General features: G+C 35.9%; 1 pseudogene across 1 annotated transcript in view; it reads left to right on the top strand.

Annotated features, from left to right (window-relative positions):
- The window catches only part of LOC309628229 (60 kDa heat shock protein, mitochondrial pseudogene), a 173951-nt pseudogene that overhangs the window by 139833 nt on the left and 23307 nt on the right, over positions 1-10811 (top strand). Inside the window, exons 4-5 of the transcript XR_014249450.1 lie at positions 4448-4526; positions 9003-9042. The product of XR_014249450.1 is annotated as a 60 kDa heat shock protein, mitochondrial pseudogene (transcript). The remainder of the gene's footprint in view (positions 1-4447; positions 4527-9002; positions 9043-10811) is intronic.

Consider the following 10811-nt stretch of genomic DNA (forward strand, 5'->3'; position numbering starts at 1 on the left):
TCTTTCTTGATTTGGGTGCTGGTTACAAAGCTGATGCAATCTATGGAAATTCATTGAACTGTACACTTACGAATCGTGCACTTCTACGTTCATAGATTACATTTTATTATATATTTTAAAAATATTTAATCCAACAATGTAGTTAAAGAAAAATAAGTAATTACAAAGTGAGATTGGTTTTAAGATATGTAAGAATTATTAAATAATAGGATCTGTATTAATATAACTTATTACTTTAATAGGTTCAATAAAAATATATTATTTTCATATATGCCAAAGGCATTAGATAAAATTCAATAGTGATGCCTACTAAGCTCCAAAAAGTAGAATATTTCTTTAACATGATAAAGACAAAATCCATTTCAGAATAGGTTTATTTGGCTACATAAAACTTAAAATTCTTTTCATAATAAGTAAATCAAAGGGCAAATGATAAATTGTGAAAAATACTTGCTGCTGTAATGTCAGATAATGGATCAATATCATTATGATAAATAGACCTTTTACAAGTCAAAGAGAAAAAGTTGGTACTCCTAAGTGATCCACAAGAGAAAAATTTGAGTATTTTCCATAGTTTTATTATTTATAATTTTTATATTTATATTTTATATTGTTTTGATCAAAGAATTAAGGCTTAAAAGTAGCCTATTAAAATTTATCATTTGTGGGAAATACAATTCTTATGCACTATCTGTGGGTATATGGAGCAGCATAAACTTTTTGGAGGGTAATTCAGCAATATAAGTATATAAATTGTTTAAAAATGGATTTATTTCTGATTTAGCAATTCTATGAATAAAGCCTAAGTAAATAGTCATTAATGTATAGTGACATCTGTCAATTGCTTTGTTATATTATTTTTACACAGCAAAAATTTGGACTCCAATTACATGTCAACAACACAGGATTGATAAAGTTATTCAAATTACAATCATAAATTTGGAATATAACTAGACATTAAGATTATGTTATTGATGAAGTAAATTTCTATTTTATTGTTAAGTGAAAGAACAGGTTAGCAATTAGATTTGTATATGTATACATATACATATACTCATTCATATATATATGATATATACATCTATGTGATATATACATATGGATATATATACATGTAATATATATAGATTATATATCCATGGATATATTCTTATCAAGTTTTTAACAGCAGTGGTTGTCTCTGTGTGATAGAATTATAGGCTATGACTTTTACTCACCTGTAAATTATATATTTTCTAAAACGAATATGTATTGATATTTTTATTTGTAATGAAAGGAAGCACAAAGTTATTACCTACATGCCATAAGAGACTATTTTTAAATTTGCAGAAAGTAACAAGGAATGAAACCTATTTCTTAGATTTTTTAAAAAAATTTTATTGGAGTACAGTTGATTTACAATGTTGTAAATTGTAAAGTTTACAATTTACAATTGTAAAGTTTCAGGTGTACAGCAAAGTGAATCAGTTATACATATACCTATATCCACTCTTTCTAAGATTCTTTCCCCATATAGGCCATTACAGAGTACTGAGTAGAGTTCTCTGCTGTACAGTAGGTCCTTATTAGTTATCTATTTTACATTATATATAGTAGTGTGTATATGTCAACCCCAATCTCCCAGTTCATCCATCCCCACCCACACCCTGGGAACCATAAGTTTGTTTTCTACATCTGTAACTTGATTTCTGTTTTGTAGAAGTTCATTTGTACTCTTTTTTTTTTGGATTCCACATATAAGCGATATCATATGATATTTGGCTTTCTCTGTCTGACTTCACTCCGTATGACAGTCTCTAGGTCCATCCATGTGGCTACAAATGGCATTATTTCGTTTTTTTAGATTTTTGTATTGGGCACAGCGGTCCCAGGGCCGCCATGTCTGGCAGCCTTCTCTGCCTGACGATGCACCTCACCTCCATGTCTCAGCGAAGCCATGCTGTTTCACGTGCGCATGAATAGGCAATGATTGGACTGGAAATGCACCTGTCCAAATGTGCTCAATGCAGGCTGGTGGGACTCCATAACTTGTCATAGCACAAAGGATTTTTCCTAAGGGAGTCGCTGGTAACTAGCTCTCTTAATCATTGTAGTTCTCTGTGGAATTTACTCAGAATGTGGTGGGTGAATGGCTGTTTTTGTTTTTTTTTTTTCTTTTTGAGAAGACAGATCGTATACTCAACAGGAGGCAGAGAGGCTAAAAAATAAAGATTAGATGAGAATAAGGGAGAAAGGGAAGAAGGGAGAGAGAGGGAGAGGCTTGAGTTCATCTCCAGCAACGTCTTGCCCTGACAACTTGCCAGCCCTAATGTACATATACCCTCAAGTTGGCCTGTGTGAATCATTGCATCCTTACAGCCAAAAATTGCCTAGTCTTTACCCTCAGTGATGAGGAGGAAAGTTGATGATGCAGTCACTCCTTGGATACTACATTTACTTCATTCTTGTTTAGTCACATGTTACTAAATGCTGCCTGTGGACATTATAGCAGAGGAAATTGTCTTTTAGACATTTTGCTTTACATTCTCGTGTGTGTGTGTGTGTGTGTGTGTGTGTGTGTGTGTGTGCGTGACCTAAATATTTCACTAAAGGAGAAGTTATAATATTTTGAAAGTGTAGGAATCAAAAGGAATTGGGAGTTTCTAGTATTTCCTGATTCTATATTTTTTATCCCTCGTCCAAATAAATAAGCTCAGATTAAAAGCAACCATGAAAAAAATATACATTGAACTCATTAAATATACTGTAAGGAGGCTTGCTAAATAGAGATGTATTGATGCTGTCAGGAAAGGTCTCTAAAATTTGGAAACAAGCAAAAGAGATTGCTGAGTGTGCTTTTAGGGCAGTGCCGGCTGGACTGTCTAGCAGCTGGGTTCTCTTACAGCTCTGTGGGGTTGAGGTTAACTTGTAGATTTTTGTCTGGTAGGGATGCAAATCATTTCTTTCCTAAAGAAGAGACAACCCCAAATCGTATGGTTAACTACTCTGTAAGACATAAATCTGTTTTCTTTCTTTTTTTAAAAATAATTAATTAATTTATTTATTATTGGCTGTGTTGGGTCTTCGTTGCTGCACGCGGGCTTTCTTTAGTTGCGGCGAGCGGGGGCTACTCTTTGTTGTGGTGTGCGGGCTTCTCATTGCAGTGACTTCTCTTGTTGTGGAGCATGGGCTCTAGGCGAGTGGGCTCAGTAGTTGTGGCTCGTGGGCTCAGTAGTTGTGGCTCGTGGTCTCAGTAGTTGTGGCTCACGGGCTGTAGAGCGCAGGCTCAGTAGTTGTGGCTCACGGGCTTAGTTGCTCCGCGGCATGTGGGATCTTCCCAGACCACGACCCGTGTCCCCTGCGTTGGCAGGCAGATTCTTAACCTCTGCACCACCAGGGAAGTCCTTGGTTTTATTTCTAACCTAGCTATTTTATCCTCACAGTTCTATATTTTATTGCACATATGACTAGCTTCTCAAATGTTCTTTGACCTGGTTATAACAGTTTATTGGTTCCCCCGTTAATTAATGAATTGAATAAAATCCTTGATGTTTTCATTTCATATTTTCATGAAAATACTGATTTTACCTTTTTTTAAAAAAATTATACTTTTACAATGCTCTTCCTCTAAATCTTTTTTTTTTTTTCTTTTGGAGAAAATATTCTGTATGGTGTAAGCTAACTGTTGTAATTCCTAAGTGGGAGGTTTAATGGGTTGTAAGATTATTTATCCTTAAAAATTAAACAAAATAATAAATGCCCCAGAATTCTTCCTTAATCCCAGATTTACCAATTTCTTCCTTACTATGACTACTTTTATATTTAAATAGAAATATTTTATAAAGTTTTCTGTTGTATTTTACATGTTATTTTTTTAAGTATTTTGTTTGACACAAAGCATCCAGTTCTTCTGAGCTTCTTTTCACATATGCTTTAAAAACAATAGGTGGTAAATAAATGCTTATCAATACAAGCATTTAAGAGTCAATATCTCCTTGATGTTTACTCCTTCAAAATGTCTTTTAAAAATTCATTTTAATCTACAGGCCACTCTATATCATCTACTTTTAGTCACCTGTAGTAATGAGTAATTTCACTGAGTTTTTCTCATTTTTTTACTTAGTCTTCCCACATGAGAAATGGTGACATGTCAGATGAGGCCACTTTTAATATACTCTTTTATTCCTTTTTCCTGTCAACAAATATTTGTTGAGAACCCTTCTGTGCTATGCACAGTTCTAGGAGTTGAATATGTAGATGAATTCAGGAAATCAAATAATAACTAGGAAGGACTATTTGCTAAGTATAGATTTGAAGCAAAGGGACTTACCTGCTAAATTTCCCATTTCTATTCTAAGATTATTTTTGTCTAAGAATCAGGACTAAGAGTTTAGAATAAAAACATCTTCCTCCTCGAACGGTTCTCTTGAAAAATTAACAAATTCCTTGTAATTCTTCTATTTCATAGATTATATGAAGACTTGTGCCTTATGGTTTACTACCTCCACTCCGACTTAATAATAAACTTCACAATTCCTCTACTCAAGGTAAATACTCTTAGTTAATTTCCATTGCCATTTCTCAAAGGAATGCCTCTACCAGAACTAATCTTTGTTATTCTTAAATAAAATCAACCAAAAAAATTTAAAAAGCTATTTATACTAATTTTTATAAAAGACAGTAAAAGTTTAAGCCAAGAGAAAGCTGGGGGTGAGAACTTGAAGGGAAATATTTCACTTTACATTATTATTCTGCTGTAAACAATGGAATTGGTCATTCACTATAGATGAAACACAGTGTGAAAAAGAATGCAAATAAAAAGTAAAGTAAAATCATCCAATATTATGGTTGACGCACTGATCATTCCTTTCAATCCACAAACTGACAAAGGGGTATTCATATAAACTGACGGGACATGATGAGTCATGGACCAAAAAATGTCAGTTAACTTGCATGAGTTCATACAGCAGATTAAGCTGCGCCTACATACAGCCTCTGACTCAAAGATTTTGGGCAGAAATGTCCTTTGGCAACCATGTAGGAGAGGGTAAAAAATATTTTCAAAGTTAGGCAAACACTGTGGGTGGATCCATCTACATGCCAAAAATATTGAAGTCAGTAGTCATATTTCCATTGGCTTTGTGTGATTTCTGGGGCTAACTGGAGGGCAGGGGGTAGGGAATATTGTGGGGTAAAATGGCAGGGACTTTGGAAATGAAACCTGGAAAGGAAGCCCAGAATATCCCTGAGTATTGAGAGAGTATTTTTCTGATAGTAGTTAATCTGGAAGTTGTGCTCTTCCTACTAAAATCCTGAGTGGTCTAAAAATAAATAATACTTACTGATGCACAAGATATAGAGCAATTGTGGCAAGCAATTCTGTGTAGTTTACATTGACAGAATATCCTCATTCCATGCAAATAGGGCGATCTATGGATTATGAAATGGTTAGAGCTTTCCAAGTGCTGTTTAATTAAACTCTTCCTTTAGAAGTCTGAACTATGAGCAAAAGAGTGTCAGTTCTGGTGTGAGAGAGTAACCGTTGTTCCAGGCTGGTGTGTAATGCTGACCAGATGAAAGCACACAGGATGGTGATGATGAAAGAGATCACAAAATAAGGGGCTCCAGCATAAAGGGAGAGTCTATTTCTCTTATCACATTTAATCTTTACAATAAATCTTTCTGTTAGGTATTAGGCCCATTTTCCAGATGAGGAAATTGAGGCTTAAAGAGAGTAAAATATTTATTCAAAACTTAAGGACTATTACCATCTTCTTTTTTCATGGCTGAATCCCATTTGGCTACTTTTTCATCATTTGTCTAGTGAGGAGGGACTATATTTGCCAACAAAGCTATTCTGTGATGACAGCCATACATAGTATAGGCATCTATGCATGTATGTGGATACATGGCTCTGTTGAGGAGTTCTGTTCACAAGCAACAAACTGACTCTAACTCACTTAAGGAAACCACAAAATATATAGGCAGAATGCTAGGATTTGTCCAGAACGGGTAGACAAGCTGGAGAAGCCAGTGGAGGAATTAGGCCTGCTCTGGGGAATTCAGCATCAGAGGCTTACGTATTTCTCATTAGACTTTCAGTCACTTGAATTTCCATTCAAATTTTCACATTCCCTAGTGAGAAATTCTTAGTAGCTTCAGGGTTGTATGTGAAGGTCAAGCAGATTATGAGGTATGTGAGAGGTGGTATTAGCAGCACTGATGATAACTGAGGGGATGGTTGTTACTTCTCTATGTGACATACATGTATGTATGTATGTATACATGTTTTCTCTATGTGACATACATGTATGTATGTATGTATGTGTGTATACATGTTTATATACAGAGGGTATATTTGTATTTGATTTTGGTAAACTATAGAGACAATTACAATGGATAGGTCTGATTATTCTTGGCTTAAGGTTTTTTTTTTAAACTAGGGTTTATTCCTTTAGATATTATTAAGAAGTGTATGAACTAGATGGGCGAACAATAATATTTTACAGTAAAGGCTTTTCTGCTCAGAGTGAGCGAATCTAGTCCCTAAGACATGAGCTTGAATCTTAAACGTGAACAAGACCTAGTGTTTTTCAGGGAATTTATACTTAACTATACAAAGTGCTAGACAGACTGTTAATATCCTTCATATCCATTCATCACCTTTTCCTCGTAAAACGAGCAGAGGAGCTTAGCCCAGGAGAAAACAAAGGAGCAGTACTAATGCTTCTAATTTAATGAGGCTGGATTTTTCAGTAAAAAGGTTTTGGGCATATCAACAACCACTGGAGACTTTGCTACATGTTTCACTTTTTAAATACTTAAGAGTTATGTCATAGGCACAAATTTAGTTGCTTCCTCAGACCTATTACTTACGTGACCCTTCTAATCTCTAGGAACAACTTCTCACATTTTCTAGAAAGGAGAATGTAGAGTCATTGACATTGAGAGGATCAATTTGGCTACCCACTGTGAGGGACCACGTTTACTAATTTCACCATCTTCTATCCTTCTAGTTGCTTCTTCCTGTAGCTTCTTGTAGAAATGATAGGTGCAAAACCAAAAAAGTCTGCTCATAGTAAATACTGTGAATTTTCCCCAAACACGAAATTATTTGAAAACAACTTAAGAAAGGAGTAGAAATGAGTTAGTGTTCATTACATTTTGAGGAGTTTAAGAATGGAATCCTGTGGAAGGATTTTCTTTTTTCCTCATGGGCAAGAACACATGGCTGTACTCCTCTGAGCTCTGAGAGGAGAAATAATTAGGAGCTGGTTTCTCATCATTTGCATATGCTCTGCTGATTATCACAACAACCCTCACAAGGAAGTGAGCAAGAATTATGATCTGTCAATTTCATGTTAAGGAACCTGGAAACACAGAATTCTGTGCCCCAGACATTTTTATCCAGTGTGCCAAGCAAATGCCTAGAACTTGAAGCCCGTAGGCAGATTTCCCTAGATACAGCTCCTGCTCTTTCCTTCTTGCAGTTCCGGAAAACTGCAAGAAAGCAAGATGCCAATCACATGGTAACTGCCCTTTGAGATACCATGTCCCTTGAGGCTCTACTTTCCTTTCTAGGCTGTGCTTCTGATGAAGGTTGCTGCATTTTCTGAGGACTTCTGAGTTCGTTACTAGTAAAAAATAAGTACTAGTTAAGTCAAACTTTAATTGAATACACTCGATTTCTGAGAGCTGTGTGTACGGGGCGTAAGGGAGGAGGTGACTTCCTTAGCCAAGTTTTACAATTGTCACATGTGGGAGTCTCCAGCGTCTTAGAAGGCAGTGAAGGCATCCTCTATGTAAACTGTGTTTTAAGTAGGTGAAGACTACTTCATCCATGAAGGGAAAAGGAAGAAAATATTCATGTTCTTTCTATCTCAGTTGAAACTGCAAAATATTCAGCAGCCCAGGAGCTTCCCACTTGATACACTCTTGCCAGGAGTACTGGCCCGGGATCGTGTCTTCCTTCCCCAGACAGCATCCCCAGGAGGAGAGCTATTCCTGCAAATGGCTCAGCACGCTGCCTCACCGAAGGGAGAACAGACAGTGTCTCAATTACGCACAGTCCTTTTGTCCTTCCAGATGGATGTGGTTTATGATCTAAGTCCCACATGTAAAAATAGTATATTTATGATGGAATTTTACATAATCTGGCTTTTCACCTGCCAAGGGGTGGGAGTGCAAACATTTCCACTCTCAGAAGAACTTCTCCGTGGAAAGGGACTCTGTCCATCTGTTCCCTATAGGATGGCCTGAGGAATACAAGGGCACCTCTGAACCCACTATACCATCGTCCCTGTGGCACAGGGAAGAAGACATATAAATAAATGCAAAACAAATGTAGCTGCTCTACAGACTCCAATAATATAAAGTAGCTTTTAAGAATTCAAACATGTTCATCCAGCAAAGTCTGGGCTGTCACCTACTAGCTAGCTTTGCAATGCTAGGCAATTAATTTAGCCTCTCTAAATCTTAGTTTCCCCAAGTATAAAGATGATATCATGTATTACATAGGTATTTGGGAGAAAAAATACATAAAACAAATAGTGTTATGTCTAACATAAAATAATATTAACTAGATTATTGTTGTTGTTACCAGCATGACTATGTTAAAATTAGAAGTCTGAATCTAATGGCCCACTCTATTGGTCACCCTTATTATACCCACACACACATGGTCTTTGTGTGCATTGTACAACAATGACACTTTCCACTTTCTAAGTAATTTGTCTAACCATGATCACTATTGATTCTACTATGTATATGTTCTTATCTGGTTTCAACTGAGCATATCATTAGACTGTTTTATAAATTAGCTTGTGGCTCTATTGATTTCTGTCCTTAAAAGTTTAGAGAAAACTGTATGAAACTTTGACCTGTTAGTTCATACTATTTTTTAAATTAATTTTGATTGGAGTATAGTTGATTTACAATGTTGTGTTAGTTTCTGCTGTACAGCAAAGTGAATAGGTTGTACATTTACATATATCCACTCTTTTGAAAATTCTTTTCCCATGTAGGTCATTACAGAGTACTGAGAAGAGTTCCCTGTGCTATACAGTAGGTCCTTATTAGTTATCTATTTTATATATAGTAGTGTGTATATGTCAATCCTGGTCTCCCAATCTATCCCTCCTCCCCTTTCCCCCCAGGTAACCATAAGGTTTGTTTCCTACATCTGTGACTCTATTTCTGTTTTGTAAACAGGTTCATTTGTAACACTTTTTTAGATCCCACATATAAACAATATCACATGATATTTGTTTTTCTCTGTCTGACTTACTTCACTCAGTATGACAATCTCTAGGTCCATCCATGTTGATGCAAATGCTGTTATTTCACTCTTTTTTATGGCTGAGTAATATTCCATTGTATATATGTACCACATCTTCTTTATCCATTCCTCTATCTATGGACATTTATACTGCTTCCATGTCCTGGCTATTGTAGATAGTGAAAATTGGGGGGCCTGTAGTGCTGCAGTGAAAATTGGGTTGCATGTATCTTCTAGAATTATGGTTTTCTCTGGGTATATGCCCAGGAGTGGGATTGCAGGATCATATGATGATAACTCTATTTTTAGTTTTCTAAGGAACCTCCATACTGTTCTCCATAATGGTTGTATCAATTTACATTCCCACCAACAGTGTAGGAGTGTTTCCTTTTCTCCACACCCTCTCCAGCATTTACTATTTGTAGATTTTTTGATGATGCCATTCTGACCAGTGTGAGGTGATACCTCATTGTAGCTTTGATTTGCATTTCTCTAGTAATTAGTGATGTTGAGCATCTTTTCATGTGCTTTTGTCCATCATGTCTTCTTTGGAGAAATGTCTATTTAGACATTCCACCCATTCATACTATTTTTTAAATTTAAAACTTTTTGGCTTCATATTACATTTTATGTTAGTCCTTTGTGAAAACTTAGCTTATTGAATATTACAACTTCCTGTGAAATAAAGAGGACAAATTGCCATCTCTGTAGGGAGAATAGGTGTTGTAGCTGTGGGTCAATGTACATGTCCAAAAAATAAGAATTGGAAACAGAATTAGTAATAGTTCTTAAGGCCTCAGACTGGGTTCAGTTTTCAATGCAATGAAACAATGATCACCCAATTTTTTCTTCCAGGATCTCTTTCTGTATTTTAACTAGATTCAGTGTAGCAACTTTCACTAAACATTCAGCTTCTCTTTCTCAGATCTTTCCGCTAAGTCCTAGGAATTAGGGCTTTGTTTCTTCCTCAAAATTCTTCAGTTGCCTTTATTGAAGCAATGCTCCTCGAACCTTCCCTAACCTTTGGCCTGGAAAATTACTAAAACCTACAGGATGGGGATGGGAAACAGATGGCAAGAAAAGATATGAATTGACCAGGAAATATTGGAGTAAAGATATTCACAAGTCAGAATAAGAGGAAGAGGAGGAACGCAGATATCAAACATAGTAACATGATACCAAATTCAAAAGCTACCAAAAAAAAGTGCATAGTAAAAATTCTGTGTCCTCTCTCTGTCTAGCCACCTAGATTTTTTCCCCCAGAAGTGAACAGGGTGATTAGTTTCTTATATACTTATATATTCTTCCATATCTATGTCTTTTTCTATACTATTTTAACAAGCGGTAACATACTATATACACTCTGCACTGCACCTTGCCTCTTTCACTCAAGATACGTAACTTGGAGATTATGTAGTATTAATACCTGAAAATCCCTCTGTTTCTCTGTATGCTTCAGTGCTATCTGCTTAACCAATCTCTACTTATTGATATTCAGCTTTTTGCCATTGCTAACAGCACTGCACTGAACAACCTTGAACACATCTCTTTGCAC

This window comes from Balaenoptera borealis (assembly GCF_965194805.1).
Source record: "Balaenoptera borealis genome assembly, chromosome: 4".
In the NCBI taxonomy this organism is placed as follows: Eukaryota; Metazoa; Chordata; class Mammalia; order Artiodactyla; family Balaenopteridae; genus Balaenoptera; species Balaenoptera borealis.